The 13874-nt window shown below is 48.7% G+C and overlaps 2 protein-coding genes across 2 annotated transcripts in view; one reads left to right on the top strand and one right to left on the bottom strand.

Moving 5' to 3' along the window:
- The window catches only part of SIK1 (salt inducible kinase 1), a 312481-nt gene that overhangs the window by 76610 nt on the left and 221997 nt on the right, over nt 1-13874 (bottom strand). The gene's annotated exons all lie outside the window — the stretch shown is intronic.
- The window catches only part of AGPAT3 (1-acylglycerol-3-phosphate O-acyltransferase 3), a 315407-nt gene that overhangs the window by 65575 nt on the left and 235958 nt on the right, over nt 1-13874 (top strand). The gene's annotated exons all lie outside the window — the stretch shown is intronic.

Here is a 13874-nt window from a genome sequence, read left to right on the forward strand (position 1 = left end):
AGCTGGCCCTTGAGTGCCTTGAGTGGGCACCAGCAGCCCAGACACCAAGAACAGAGCAGTTTTCTAAAGCCTCTCTGTTCTGGTTGACTCACCCAAGCAACAGACGAAGCAAGTGGAGCAGAGTGTGTCTGGGATGTCTCCTCTCTCTAGATCAGAGACTGATGTGGGAATGCTATGCCCTTTCTTTCTTCCCCCTTGCAGCCTGGTTCCTACAAAAAGGAAACTGAGTGCACAAGACGACCCACACTACAGCTTCTGGAAAAGCTAGATGAGATGGCAACAATCCAGAGGAAGAGTTGGAAAACATCCTTCCAAGAGCTCTTCCCCTCCTCTGCCTCTCACCCTATGCTTCTGCACAGCCTTGCTCTATGCCTAGATCACAGAAGGAATCAGCGCTGAGCTTAATCACATAAATGACAGCATGCAACTCACTAATTAGCGACAGACATGTCAGCCTACTTGCACGGAGTCGGACACATGCCGTACATTTCTAACATTGCTTAGCAAACAGTGGTGATGAAACATGATAAGCCAAATGTTCAGCACTGATACGATGCTCAGATGGGCCTGAGCGCCTTTGGCAGCCAGGCAGAGGGTGAGCTCCTTTCTTTGCCATCACAATAAGCAGCAGTCTCGCTAGAATCCTATCTGCAGGATCTCGGAAGTGAGCAGGATGTCCTGTGCATAAATCAAACCTCAGCAGACCTCTCCCTCAGCGGGCTTTTCCCTTCCTGGATTAGACTTGCTGGAAACTTAGCATTTAAGATTCTAATCCTGCAAACATTTGTGCACATTTTCCTATCTAGAGGCCCTATTATTGACGTTAAATGTATGTGCAAATGGTAGCCATGGTTAGGAAGAGATTCTGTAATGCTTCTTTTCATGAAGTTACCTATTTCTGAACAAGTATCTGTATTTTTCCACATGACCTCATAACTCCAAGGCAAAAAGAGAACTGTGTACACCCATCAGTGACATTATAATCAGTTGCCTTAGCAGCCTTGCCCTGTGCAAAATTTGGGATGTGCCCTATAGAGTACCTCAGATATTGCTCAAGACGGTTGCACTTCCCTCCCTATTATTTAAGCAATAATAGCTGATGGGGAGGGTATTTCCTGACAGTCATCTGCAGAAAATGAGGTCTCTGCCTTGGGCCCATAATTCAGCCAGGCACGTACTGCCAGGAAGCGTGTCCCCACCCTGCCCCCCTTATGCTGGGCCCCATTGCTGCTAAAGCAAGCCAGAAAGGGGCTGCTTGGTTTGGGATTTTCAGGTATAAAATATATTTTTTTAACTTACATTTGTATTTTTCTCTATCTCTAAATGTTCCGGAGTGAGGGGTCATTTTGCAGACACAGAAACATCCCCATTTCCAAAGGACACCTCCCAAATGACAGGACGCTGTCAGGCAGTAGCTCTGAGATGATCCCAGCGTTTTACCCCCAAGGGCTGAAGAACCTGGGCTGCCAGGCTGGGAAAGGGGGGATACGCAATGGGGAGTGACAGCAATCAATACAGGCCACCGTGGGCCATGTGGGAAGCAGCTCTGCGCTGCAGTCTGCGTTTGAGAAACCTCTGTGTTATATAGGGCCAAATGCATGGGTGCAGCTCAGAGTTGCTTGGAGCAAGTGCAGCGGCAGAGCAGCTCGTTCAGCTGGGTTCGTGGCTGTCTTGAATTCCCGGAAAGCTGCACACGCAGGGGACCACTGTCCGTGGTCAGATGACCACTGTTATTTTATACCAGCATTTCTTTGACTGAGGTGTTCTCTGCTTTGCATACAGATTTTTTTTTGCTTATAAGATACCAGGACTTATTCTTCTCAGCATCTATATATATAAATATGCACTCATATATTCATATGTGGGACATATATAGATGTAGATTTTCTTTATCCTAATAGAGAAATAATAGTAATTAAAGAAAACTTGCATTCAGTCACAGAAAAGTGCCAGTACTGAATATTCTTGGGAGAGACTTATTAGCTTTACTAATGTGAACTGTGAGAAAGAGAAAATATATATTTTTTAGATCTATACCTGTTATGACTACAAAGACACCAGAGCTCCAGTAGCCTGCAGGACTCGTTGCCACAGGATAGCAAAGTATTCATAGGCTGGGTAGAACTGACGTGCAGTATTTGGAGCTGTAGGGTATGCTCTAAAATTACACATTGCTGCTGCATATTGACACACTTCTAACTTTATCAGGAAGCTGTTGCCATCAGCTGAGGTTCTTGCAGCAAAGGTTCGTGTAGGCACATTAGCACTAGGACTAGCAGGCTCTGGTTGCACAGTGCAAAGCCACCAGTAGCACCGTTGGCTCAGGCAAAGACCAAGGAACCAGCTCAGGCTTCAGGGTACAGATTAAGTACCCGGGAAAGAGCATCCCACCTGCCTCCAAAAAGCCTCTTTCCCACACTTCCAGCGTCTTTCTTGAAAACACCTGGTGCCCTTCACAGCTGGAGGAGGATTCTGGCTTGCAGGCTGTGATTCTTCTGATGCAGCAGCCGCTCTCTTTGCACAATCCCCACAACAGTGGAAAACACGTGTCTGTGGAAGATGCACTTCTTGCTCTTTCCTTAGTACCGACTGCACATTTTGGGGGAAAGCGTCTGGATTGCTGCTGCTGTGAATTACAGCAACATGTCAGGCTGTAAGCGGCCAGAGGGCTCCTGACATCTTGCACCTGCTACTTGAGCAACAAATCTCGGCATTTTATATTTCTACCAGACAAAACCGTAAGTACTTTACAGAGGCTGAATTTCCAAAGACAGCAAATCCTCCAGCATGACAAAAGTGTCAGCATTTCTATATTCACTTTGCTTTACCTCTTTTTGGTTTAAATTGCATCCATACTCTAGTGTGGCTGAAACTGGATGGAGAAATCAATTGAAATTGAGTCACTGGGCTTGATAAAAGCAAACAGACGTCATCATAAGGGCAGTGAAGCCCTACTTCAAGTCTGTACCATCCTGCTAAGTTACAAGATTAATGAAAGAAATATCTAAAACTCTAATGAATGAAGTACTCAAAAACTTTTTGCAAATAGTTAGAGAAATCTCACCAAAAACAAAAACTAGCCAGCAGGCAGACTAACATTTACATTGGAAAATGTAAATTTACAGCATTCACTTTCTTCAGAGTGAACAAACAAATATTCTGAGACAGCAAAAAAAATGCTCATATTTTCAGAAGACATCTTCTTACACTGGAGAAATTCTTGTCTTTTCTTAACCCAAGTTTGACACAATGTTTTTTATTCATCATTAAAGTTTATCTGAACTTTCTGGTAGTCTGGTGTTCCTGTAGCATATAAAGGAATATGTATTTCTCTCCATTTAACTTAGATACCAACCTGTTTAAATCCACTCATTGACTCAGGAGGTCCTTCCTTCTGTATCCTTGCCATGAACCAGGGAACACTTGGCTGCCTTTGATGACTAGCTGGGGACTCTGTTCAGCCCTTGCAGCGCTGGCCCATCTAACACTGTGGTTACCTGGAGCAGGGGAGGGTATTTCTTTAGTATCCATCTCAGGAGTTGAGGTTCAGCTTCCCCCTTACGATGATACCAGTGAGAAAGCCACTGCAAAAGTGACTTCTCAACAGCCTCCCCAGAATTACTCAAGAAGTCGGTGGCTTTATTGAAATGTGTCATTTCACCGGTGTAATTTCACGCACTGGCCCACAAGCAGATGCCCCAGCACTGACACAGGGTGCATCCTCTGCTGAGGGCAGGGTAGATGGTGACAGAGGAGGCAGAAGAAGTATTTTCTAAGCACCAGCTCCATGGACCATTAGCAAAACCCCAGTGCCCCCAGTTGCTATCATGGTGGGGGACACCGTGCCCTGTTGGAATGGGCCAGTAGGTGCTAGAGGGAGGTTTTACTGATACTACTGCGTGCACCGAGGCTGTGCTCGTGCCATTATTCTGACCTTGAGAGCTCCTCTCCAGGGCCCCTAGCAGACTTCTCCCAGACCAAGGTAAAATGTATCAGTGACCCTGAACTCCTCCAGACAAAGTCTTTCAGCAGTGGTAGGGTTGTATGGTTCCTGCCCTGTCACACTATGTGCCAAATGTAACCAACAAGGCAGAACTTACAGTCCATTCACCCACCTTCCTCTTGTTTCCCAGTCTAACCCTTTGAAAAATGAATATCATATGCCTTTCTACCTGGTTTTTCCCCTTCGAATGTCCATATGTGGCCATGGGTTCAGGCTTGCTTCCATAAGCAAAACACTAGCAAACTTGGAAGTCAGTTTTAAGCACAGGTATTGAGGGAGCCAATTTGATTCAGCTGATAAAGTTTCCTATCAGAAACCCTTCTGCTTTGGAGGACATTTACTTCAGGTTCTGCCAATGGGCCTGTGTCTTCTACTTACGTGGAAAAGGGATATCTCTTTCCACTTAATTCTTTTTCCAGGGAGCTAACAAGAAATGTTTAACCTAAGAGCAGAAAACACTGTTACCAGAGCCAAGCAAGAGCATCTGAGGTTTTCTAGTTCTGCTTTGAGCCATGGTCTGCAGCAAGTTTAAGTTTAAGGATAAGGTGGAGTAAGTCAGGCACATGCATGTGTGGGGAGCAGTGAAGAAAAAGGGAAGAGAGATGTTTCTGAAGCTAAACAGCCATTTTATACAATTCTCACATCCAACAGATGCACATTTTCAAGCCACAGAAGTGCAACTTTCATGTTGTCTCTCGACATAAGGAAAACTGCTCTTCAGGAGCTACTTTTTGCGTTAAACAAATACGACATTTACAGATTGTTTTCTCTCGCTATTTATTTGTTATGTCCAGAGCTAATGACCTTAAAAAATCGCTCTCTCTGATGGCATTAGTGTGAGACCATTTCCAAAAAGCATGAAATTGCACCAAACTGTCAAGTTTGCACAGGTACATTAGAGATTAAGAGATCAGCCGCAGACCCATTAAGATCTATGGCAAAGCGCCCAATGGGACTAAGATGAAACCTTCAGAGTGCTTTAAAAATGTCATGATTAGCAGAGAGACTTCTTGCCTGACAATCCCAGGAGTTCAACGCAATGCTAGATCTTAACCATATCCTCCTTGTAGCACTCCTCAGAGATGGCAGCTGCTGGTATTTCTTATTCATCTGAAAATAGACAGAGCCAATATTAATTCTGCTGGAACACAGATCAGTCGAACATCCCCACTGAAACACCAGTGCATGCTACAGAAGCCTTCAGATTCTTCCTAACTTGCAGGAAGAAGGCCTTTTTTTTTTTTTTACAGGCACAAGAAATCCATTTGCACTCACTGGACAGGGATGTATTTTTGCCTACTATGAGCAACTATTTTTTCACAAGGGAACAGCTCTTGTGAAAAAATACAACAGCCATCCAAAGTAGCTTTGGGATCAATAATACATTAGGAGTATGTCTTCTGTGCAGTTACATGAGTTTTGTTCTCTGTCCACTGCCCTTCCACACAAGAAGGACTCCAGCCTGGGAAGCTCCCGCTACCTGGTGTGCCCAAAGACAAAGGTTATGGCCTGAGCGACCTGTCTTCACACAGGAGGTGTGGTAAAAAAAAAAAAAAAATCAAGGAAGTGGTCAAGTTTTCCCTGTGTTTTCCCTGATGTCTCCCTGGAAGGACAGACAAGTTTCCTTTCAACTCCCTGAGAGAGAACCCTGAGCATCCCAACTCAAAGTGGTTGCGTGGCTATAAGGTATGTGCCACGCACACACAGGCTAGTAATAATAATAATAATAAACCAGGAAGGAACCCAGGTGGAAGTTTGCTCACCGCTGCCCACATATGGAGTTAACTCTGCGTACAAGTTAGATATGGCACAGGGTATTTGCAGTGGAACGGGAAGACCTTTCAGTGTAGATCACCTGAACAGTAACATGATTGATACTGAAGTTATGTTTTGCTTCATTTCTCTGTTGGCTAATTCTCTTTTCAGTCCTTCTATACCATATACCTTCTATACATTCTGGCAGCTACAGCAATTTGGGGCCTTTTTCAGCCCAAAGACCTAAACATTTTCTTGTTCCCAATCTCTGGAAGGCAGGAAGGACGAAACAGAGGAAAGCGCCTCTCTTTGTGGAATGAATTGAAAAGAGCAGAAAAATGAAAAGATTCCCACTTCTAGTAATGGACATCCAGGAGACCTTCTGCTCTGTCCCACTTGCACCATTGGCTTTGGCTGCTATTCTGAACTCAAGGACAGAGAGATTTGCAAAGTGAAAAAAAACAAACCATCACCTGCAGGGCAGAGAGAGGATGGGAATCACAGCGAGTCCTTGAAGGAGGATCGGGATGGACCTCCTTCAATTATGGCACTTTTACCTGCCTGTCTCGCGTGCTCTGTCTGCATGTCATGGCCGCGAAGCAGACAGGAGGAATTAGCCCATAGCTAGGGGCTAGCTAGGCAGCTTCTCGTGCCCTGGCAGTCGAGACAGGCCAGGTACCTTCATGCAGCGCTCTGGTCCCTGCTGCTGCCATTTTGCCTTCCTCCTCGCTGCCTGTCCCCCTGGGGCAATGCAGTGTTCGTTGCGGATGCGGAGAAGCCCAGATACCAGCCTGCTTGGTTTCTGCAGCCCCCTGGGGAGAGCCCTCTCGCAGCCGACCTGCCTGCAGCACATCAGCACCCGCGGCCGCCGGCAGGCTCCGTGGGGCAGCGCGGCACGTGAAGGCCTCCCAGGAGCTGCGGGGACAGCAGCAGTGGCACCGGCTGGGCTCGGCTGCAGCCCTGGCAGAGGAGCCCGGCTGCAGCCACGACACGGCCATTGGCTCAGGCAGCTCCTCCAGGCTTTGGCTTTGGCTTTGGCTAGCAGCGGGAACAAAGCACATGGGACATCTTCCAGTTTCCAAGGCACACGCCAGGCCTTAGCTCGCTTGCTCCCCAGGCCTATCTTTTACTTCCGAGGAAGTCAAACCCTTCAAGAACGAAGGGATTCAAAATCCAACAAGCATCCGACTCTGATCTCCCTCAGGGCAGGGAGCAGAGCCAGGCCTCGCTGTGCTGGAGAAGGGATAAGGGCACACACAGTTCTCCTCAGAGCCTGGCCCACGAACAGCAGCGTGCCAGCACCCCAGAGCAATGCACAGACTTCCAGGAGATGGGCATCCCAAGGAAAGACCAACACCTTGGTCCTACCCCAGAGGACAAGTTTTCTTTGGTCTTCACATACGACCTGGGAGATAGGACTCTAATTTCCATCCTTTACATGAACATAGACTACTTCTTCCTACTTCATTGTGTTTAGGGTTTGAAGCCTTGGGAGCACTTTCCCCTTTTTCCTCCCCTGGCTGCCGGGATGCCCTTTGGTCTTCTCTCAAGGTATCCAGAAAACATTGCCTACTTCTTTTTTATTATTATTCTTATTTAGGGTCTTGACAGTCTCTCCACCGGGAGGGGCAGAGGAGCACAGGGCTGGGATCTCCTTCCCTCCTGTAACAGCAGGAAAACCACGTGTAGCCCGCGCAGCCGCGCAGGGGCTGCTCCTCTGAGTCCTGCAGTGTCCTGCAGCTCCTGCTGCCCGCATGCACACGGCTGCATGCACGCCATGTTGCAAGCAGGCAGCAGCAGCAGCAGCAGCGTGCCCAGGGCTTGTTTTTCCATTCAGTTTTCTGTAACCTGGTAGGAGCAACACCTTGTGAGCTAGGAAGGATTTTGCAATGACTGATCGTTTCAGCAGCAGCAACCGGCTTTGCTCACTGTGCATGGGTGGACTACCAGGTTTGCAGGTAGGCCATGCCGCGCGGCCCACATGACGTGGTGCGTGACCAGCTGAGCTGGGAGGCAGCTGAGGGCTGGGAGCAGCAGCCTGGGCATCCTTGACACCCCAGGCCCCCAACATCTCCATCCTTCCCTCACTCCCCTCTGCCAGGCTGTGGTTTTAGTCATTTGTGCCACATGAGCCCTTTGGCTGCCAAGGGAGACAGGAGAGCCCCTGTGTCAGACAAGCACTTCAGGACACTAATCCCCCCAAATTTACAATTCAGGTAAGGGGGCAGACTAAGGGAGACAGGCTGGAAGCTGTTAGAAAAGAGAATCACAGCAGAAACTTAATTTGGAGGACTGACTCTTCCAAAATGTTGCCTCTCTGATCAGGAACGCTCCCTCAGGATTTGGCTCCTCAGCTAGTTTGGCCTCCATGCCTTGCCTGGGTGCATGCAGGAGGCCTGCGGCAGCGCGAGGGACTGAGCTTGCGTTTTCTGAGTCCCCCAGGAGTCCCTCAGTATCTCCTGACAAGTGGAAGACAGGCTGTGCGAAGAAGAAAAGGGCCTTCTTGAGCCCAAAGAAACTAAAACACACGTCTGTGAAACTGCAGTTCAGTAGTGGCAGAGCCCTTCAACAGGAATGCCCGGTTTATGTAATAATGGTTATTTTTGCAGCCTTATAGCAGTACTTGGAAACATTTTGCAGTGCCTTCCTCTGTGCCCTTCCCATGATGGCCCCACCAGTGAGGTTTTTCCGGCAGGCGATGCCATACGGCAGTTAGCCTGCCTAGTAGAAACTGCCCAGACCTACAGAAAACTCCATTAAAATTAAAAATTAATGGCAATACACTTTCTCCACCTGAAAAATGCGTATCATCCTGGGGCCAAGGGCTCCTGGGATTCTCCCCCTCCGTTACAGGCGCAGCACAGCACTCAAAGCTGCCTTCTCTGTGGCAGTTTCCACGCTAGCTTTGCTGTGCTTTTATGCTTTAAACCCAGCCGTGAAGGCTCCCCTCTCCCGAGGCCACTCACAGCAGCACTACTGTTTTCAGCAGCTCAGCTTTTCAGCTGACTTCAAGATCGCCGGGGGCAGCCTCTTTTTCCTTCTGATTGCGTTCCAGGTCGGCAATCGCCGCTCGTGGAATCACTCCCCTGCCTTTCGGTCCCGCGCCACGTACAGCCAAGGGGCTCCCTCCTTTCCCTGGGCTGCCTCCTTACGCGAGCGCTGCCCGCGGCCGGGTGACCTGCGCGGGCCCCGCAGGCCGCCGCGGCGCGTGACGAGCCGCCGCCTCAGGTGTCCGGGCCGGTATCGCACACCGTCAGCTCGGCCGTGGCCGAACAGCGCGAGGGCTGGTCAGGGCCGCACAGGACACGCCGCTGGAGACGCTTCCGGAAGGGGCTTCCTTGCTGCCGGGAGGGTGACTCACGCCTGCGCCGGGGCTCTTGTTCCGTAGAGATTTGGCTGCTGCTCTAACGGGGTGCGAGTGATGGCCATGAAAATCGCTCTGCACAAACAAACAGTTACTGGAAAAAACGTAGAGAAACTATATGTTTGGGAAGGGAAGCAACCTCTTTGGGCAGGTTATTGTTACTGAACAACTTATTTGTGTATAGAGAGCTCTGTGTCTTTTTTTTTTTTTTTTTTCCTGTATGCGTGTGGGAAGCATCCATTGCATTCTCTAAAATACAGCTTCACCCCATCAGGGCGTGAAATGCAAAACTGCATAGCAGTCACAAGATTGCATGCACTTCTGACCTTGCTAACACAACACCTCTGCACATGAAAACCATCTGTCTCAGGGATGTAGTGACTGTGGGCCTACTACACACTGTAGGTCACCCGTAGTCCCCTATTTTCCATCATCTAAGTATAAAACCTCTCCCCAGGATGGCTGCAAGCAGCTACAAGGACAAGCTGCACCAGGGGTTGTGCCTGCTCCCTGCCCCACGGTGCTGGTTGCTGCCTGTGACCCTGCCTGGAAGAGCTGCCGTGTGACGCTGCCCAGCTATTTTCAGGCAAAACACGCAGGGTTTGCTCCAGCACTCGTGCTGGGCTAATCAGGATCATTGCAACCAACAGGGGTTAGAGCCAGACCCTGTGGGCAGCTTGACGTGCACATTTCCAGAGGCAGCAAAGTCCGTTGGGGGTTGCAGACTTCTTGCAGCGGGCAGGCTGGAGAGCCTCTTCTCACCAGCACTTGGGCTGGCCGAGCGTCTTTCTCCTCTTGAGAATGGCCACCAGCTGCCTGCCTCTCACGCGAACAGCATCTCACATAGCGCTAGCGCCACTTTCTGGCACAGATACGGCCAGGCATCCCGCCTACAAAACGTACAGGTCAGGTAATGCAATTGCAAGTGCTGCTCGCCGGGACAAAAACAAGGCTGGTCAGTTGTGGGGAACAGAAGAAAAAGCATCTGCTCAAGCACAGGACGTGCCTGCCAGCCTCCCCCTTCTGCTGCTCTGCTCCGCGCGCTGTCACCGCCTCCTGCGTTGTCAGCGGTCTCGCTGCCTTTCCGCAGGCGCACGGGCCGCAGGGCCCTCCCGCACGCCGGCAGCGCGGTGGGAGAACCTGGCCTCTTGCTGCAGCCTTCCCCTGCTCCACCGCACCAGCTGAGTCTGCTCCTATGGACTCTTGCGGCCACTGCTGCTCCAGCGGGGACACTGATGTTCCCGTGGGGGGTCTGCACCTCACAGCTAGCCGTTCCCTCCGTATCCTGGTGTTTTGCCTCCCGCTTGGATCAGCCTGGAGGGCCCCCCATGTTTCTGCATTGCACTGCCATCACCATGGGGTCACTTCATGGATACTCCACCTCTAAATGAATGTTCTGCCTAAGACCATTCCTGGTCTCAACCTGGGGCAAATGTCCAGATCCAGACACCATCACAACAACCCAGAGCTGAGCAGGCACCTTATCCTGTGAGGAGGCCCTGGCTGCTTTTGGCCTGTAAAGGTCCCTCACTCTTTCCCCAGTTGCAGCAGTTCCTGGAAATCCACAAGCTGCACATAGGCACGAACTTCTTCTTACCTTTGTGCTGCACGCAAGGCCCCAAAGAGCCCCAGTAGCGCAGTAAAATTGCCCGGGACCATAATACTCGCTCCAGCTGGTAACATTCCAGCACACGGAAAGGGAAAGGCGCACACACGCTCTGAGAGGCTGAGCGCCTGGCACCAGAAGCACTTTAACAGCAGTTGCACCCACAGTAAAAATTATAGTCCTATAAATTACACGCGCAACTACAATTCGGTCAAAGTCTTACGCATTTTGTTTGCAGGTTTCTGACCTGGCAAGTTACAGTTGTAAAGGTCATTGGGGAGCACTGCAGAAGCTAAAATCTGTATGATCTCACCACTTTTCTGATGACTTTTATCAGCTGTAAGTTGATATGGAATTCCATACACACGTGCACGGGAATTGAACAGCATTTGCAAAAGCCACTGCCTACAAATCAGGAAGATTGCCTGCAGAACAACAGAGACATGGCCAGACACAGCTGGGAATTACATGCTCTGAATGCAAGGGAAAGGGGCAGCCTTTCCTTGCACTGCTTAAACTTGTAGCATGCACACGCATAGGGCAGGAATAACAGAGGAAACAGAACTCTTGTTCCCCAGCAAAGCCCCCTTCCCCACACCTCCAGCATCCTTCCAGTGCTGCAAGCAGCCCAAGAGATGAATCATAGAGCATTTGCAAGAGTTGTAAAATCTTATCAATTCAGAGAGCAATTTGTGCTAATCAGCTCAGATCACAAGTGCAAATGTTAACCTGAAAGGGCAGCTAAATGACTGATGCAACCAGCTGAAATTTAACCATCTGAAAGTTCACCTGTGGCCATCTCACGAAATCCCAACCCTCTTCCATGCTTCCTCCTGCTTAATTCCCACTGCTAAACAACCACAACAGGATGTGTCGTGAACTCTCCTGCCCTCTTCCAATGCGTGGGTTGGGAATTGCTGCCAGCTGGGCATAGCTGGGTGCACTTCAACCCCCTTAGGAACTGGGCAGCTCATGGTTGTTGAACCACCACGAGGAAATGGTGGGGATCTAGCTAGCGCAGCCAAATCTCCCCTGCTGCAAGAAATATGCTCAGGGGATCCTCATTTGTTTTTCCTTAGCACCTAATTATTACGATTCTTTAGATGAATTGTCAGCATCAAACATGAAAAGCAAGTGTTTCTGGGGAGGGTGGCTGTCATTTCAGCAGCTCTGCGTGCACGAAATTCCAAGGAATCAAGTTCAGTTCAGTTGTGCAACTGGGCTTGCAAAGTAAAGAGGCGTTTGCTTAAAAGGGTTTTTAAAACAGATTTTTAATCTTTGGGACATGTTACAATATGAGTAAAATTCTGCTGTTACGCAGGTATAAAACTCTGATGATCTTCTCAATTCAACACCAAATTCAAGTTTTCTTCTTCACAGAAAGCCTGGAATTGTGCAAAGCAGAAACAGCTCCAATGGAGTAACTGGACTTTGAACAAGGTTAGTAAAACTAGTGCTTTGATTGTGTGAATTGCTCTCCTTCTGCAAACGAGTTACTACTACAGAGGTGAAGTCGAGAGTTTCAGGTTGCAGAAAAAAGTGACATTTCAAAGCCGCTGTTTCCAAAACATACATTTAATTGATTGAAAAACGGTATGGCTTTGTAATGGCCCAGCATTCGAGGCTGAAGCAAAAGTGTGCAGCAAAGTAAAACCAGAAATTTTTAATATGTATGTTGACCATCTTTTAACTGCAGCAGCCCCACGAAGCATCATGCCGTGTTCTATATACTATGCATGTCCCCTTCCTAATTATTTACTTTCTTTTATGCATAAACTCTCAAAGAACTCTCTATTACTTGTTTGTTTGTTTATTTTTAGGGAAGAAGGAGGCTCAAGTAGATCCACAGTATTCTGACATGTTAATTTTCTGGTAGAAAACTCTCTCTCCACATGGTAACAAGCTGAGCTATTACACAAAGTTCTCCAAACAGGGATTTCTCCAGCTTATGAACAAACAGGACTCCACAACTGTGTCTGCCAACATCAAGGAAAACGTGCTCTGTATGTGCTGCTACAAAACTGATGCCCAGGGGTGGGATCCGTCTCACAGAGGGCACCTTCCCTTATCAAATCACTGGAGCTCCCTCTACGGCTGATGGCCTGAGACAAGCAAATCCAGAGCCATCCCAGCAATTGGAGCTTGGAGAAGAGACAGAGAGGGCAGTAATTTCACTGAGTGCTCTGTCTTGAGCTTTCGGAGGCAGCACAGTGAAGACCACCAGTCCCGAGCTCTTTCCTGACTGACTTCCCGCAGAAACGAGGTGCGCTGCAATCGCGTTGCCAGCCCCTCTAACCCAAGACGTGAACGTCTCAGCCGGCCCCAGCAAACGCGACACCAGGACAGAGCTCACAGGGGTAAGGAGGCTCCCGCAAGCTCCTGCGGGCAGCGAGGCCGCAGCCAGGGACCCGCATCGGTCCCTGCAGATCTTGGCTGTCCCCAGGGGAACTCGGCTTCACGGGGAGCACTGGGAGGGCTGGCAGGACAGGGAGGCGCTCGAGCAGCATCTCAGGTGCAGAGGCCACGATGCTTCATCGGTTCTTCCACAGAATTGTATTTATGGAACTGTATTTACTGAGTTCTAATATTTTGATGAAAGGCCTTCATGAGTAGGTATCCAGTAAATGAAAAGCAGATGCCCTTTGGTGGTTTTTCAAATTGAGCACTTTCATAAATTGATATTCCATGAAACTGCAGGTTCTCACTTAGATTCCTTTAGGATCCAACTCCGGGAGGTTTAGTTAGGATAGCTAGATAAGCAAATATCCAAACAGAGTACGCTTTGAAGAATATTTTAGCCTTCCAGAAATGTCCATGTAGCAAGTTCAATGTTGTTTTGTATGAGACACAGCAGAACTCCATGCAATCCTTTCATTTATGTGTGAGGCCTGGATCCTATTCTCCACTTTAATATGTAAGAAGTTGCTACCACAGCACCGCATTTCTTATTTGCCTTGACTAACATCACCTAACTCGTCACTATCAGCCTAGAAATGGACTTTTTTTTTTTCTAAAATATATATGTAAATTCTACACATACCAGATGTAAGAGTGTTTGCATTTACCGTTGGGGTAGGGGAGCTTTACGCAGAGGCTCTGACAGACACCACAGTTCTGAGGACACAGTTCTGCCTGTGGCAGGGAAG

Source organism: Tinamus guttatus, unplaced genomic scaffold, assembly GCF_059628265.1.
Source record: "Tinamus guttatus ecotype Peru unplaced genomic scaffold, ASM5962826v1 Tinamus_guttatus_pri_ptg000384l, whole genome shotgun sequence".
Classification (NCBI taxonomy): domain Eukaryota; kingdom Metazoa; phylum Chordata; class Aves; order Tinamiformes; family Tinamidae; genus Tinamus; species Tinamus guttatus.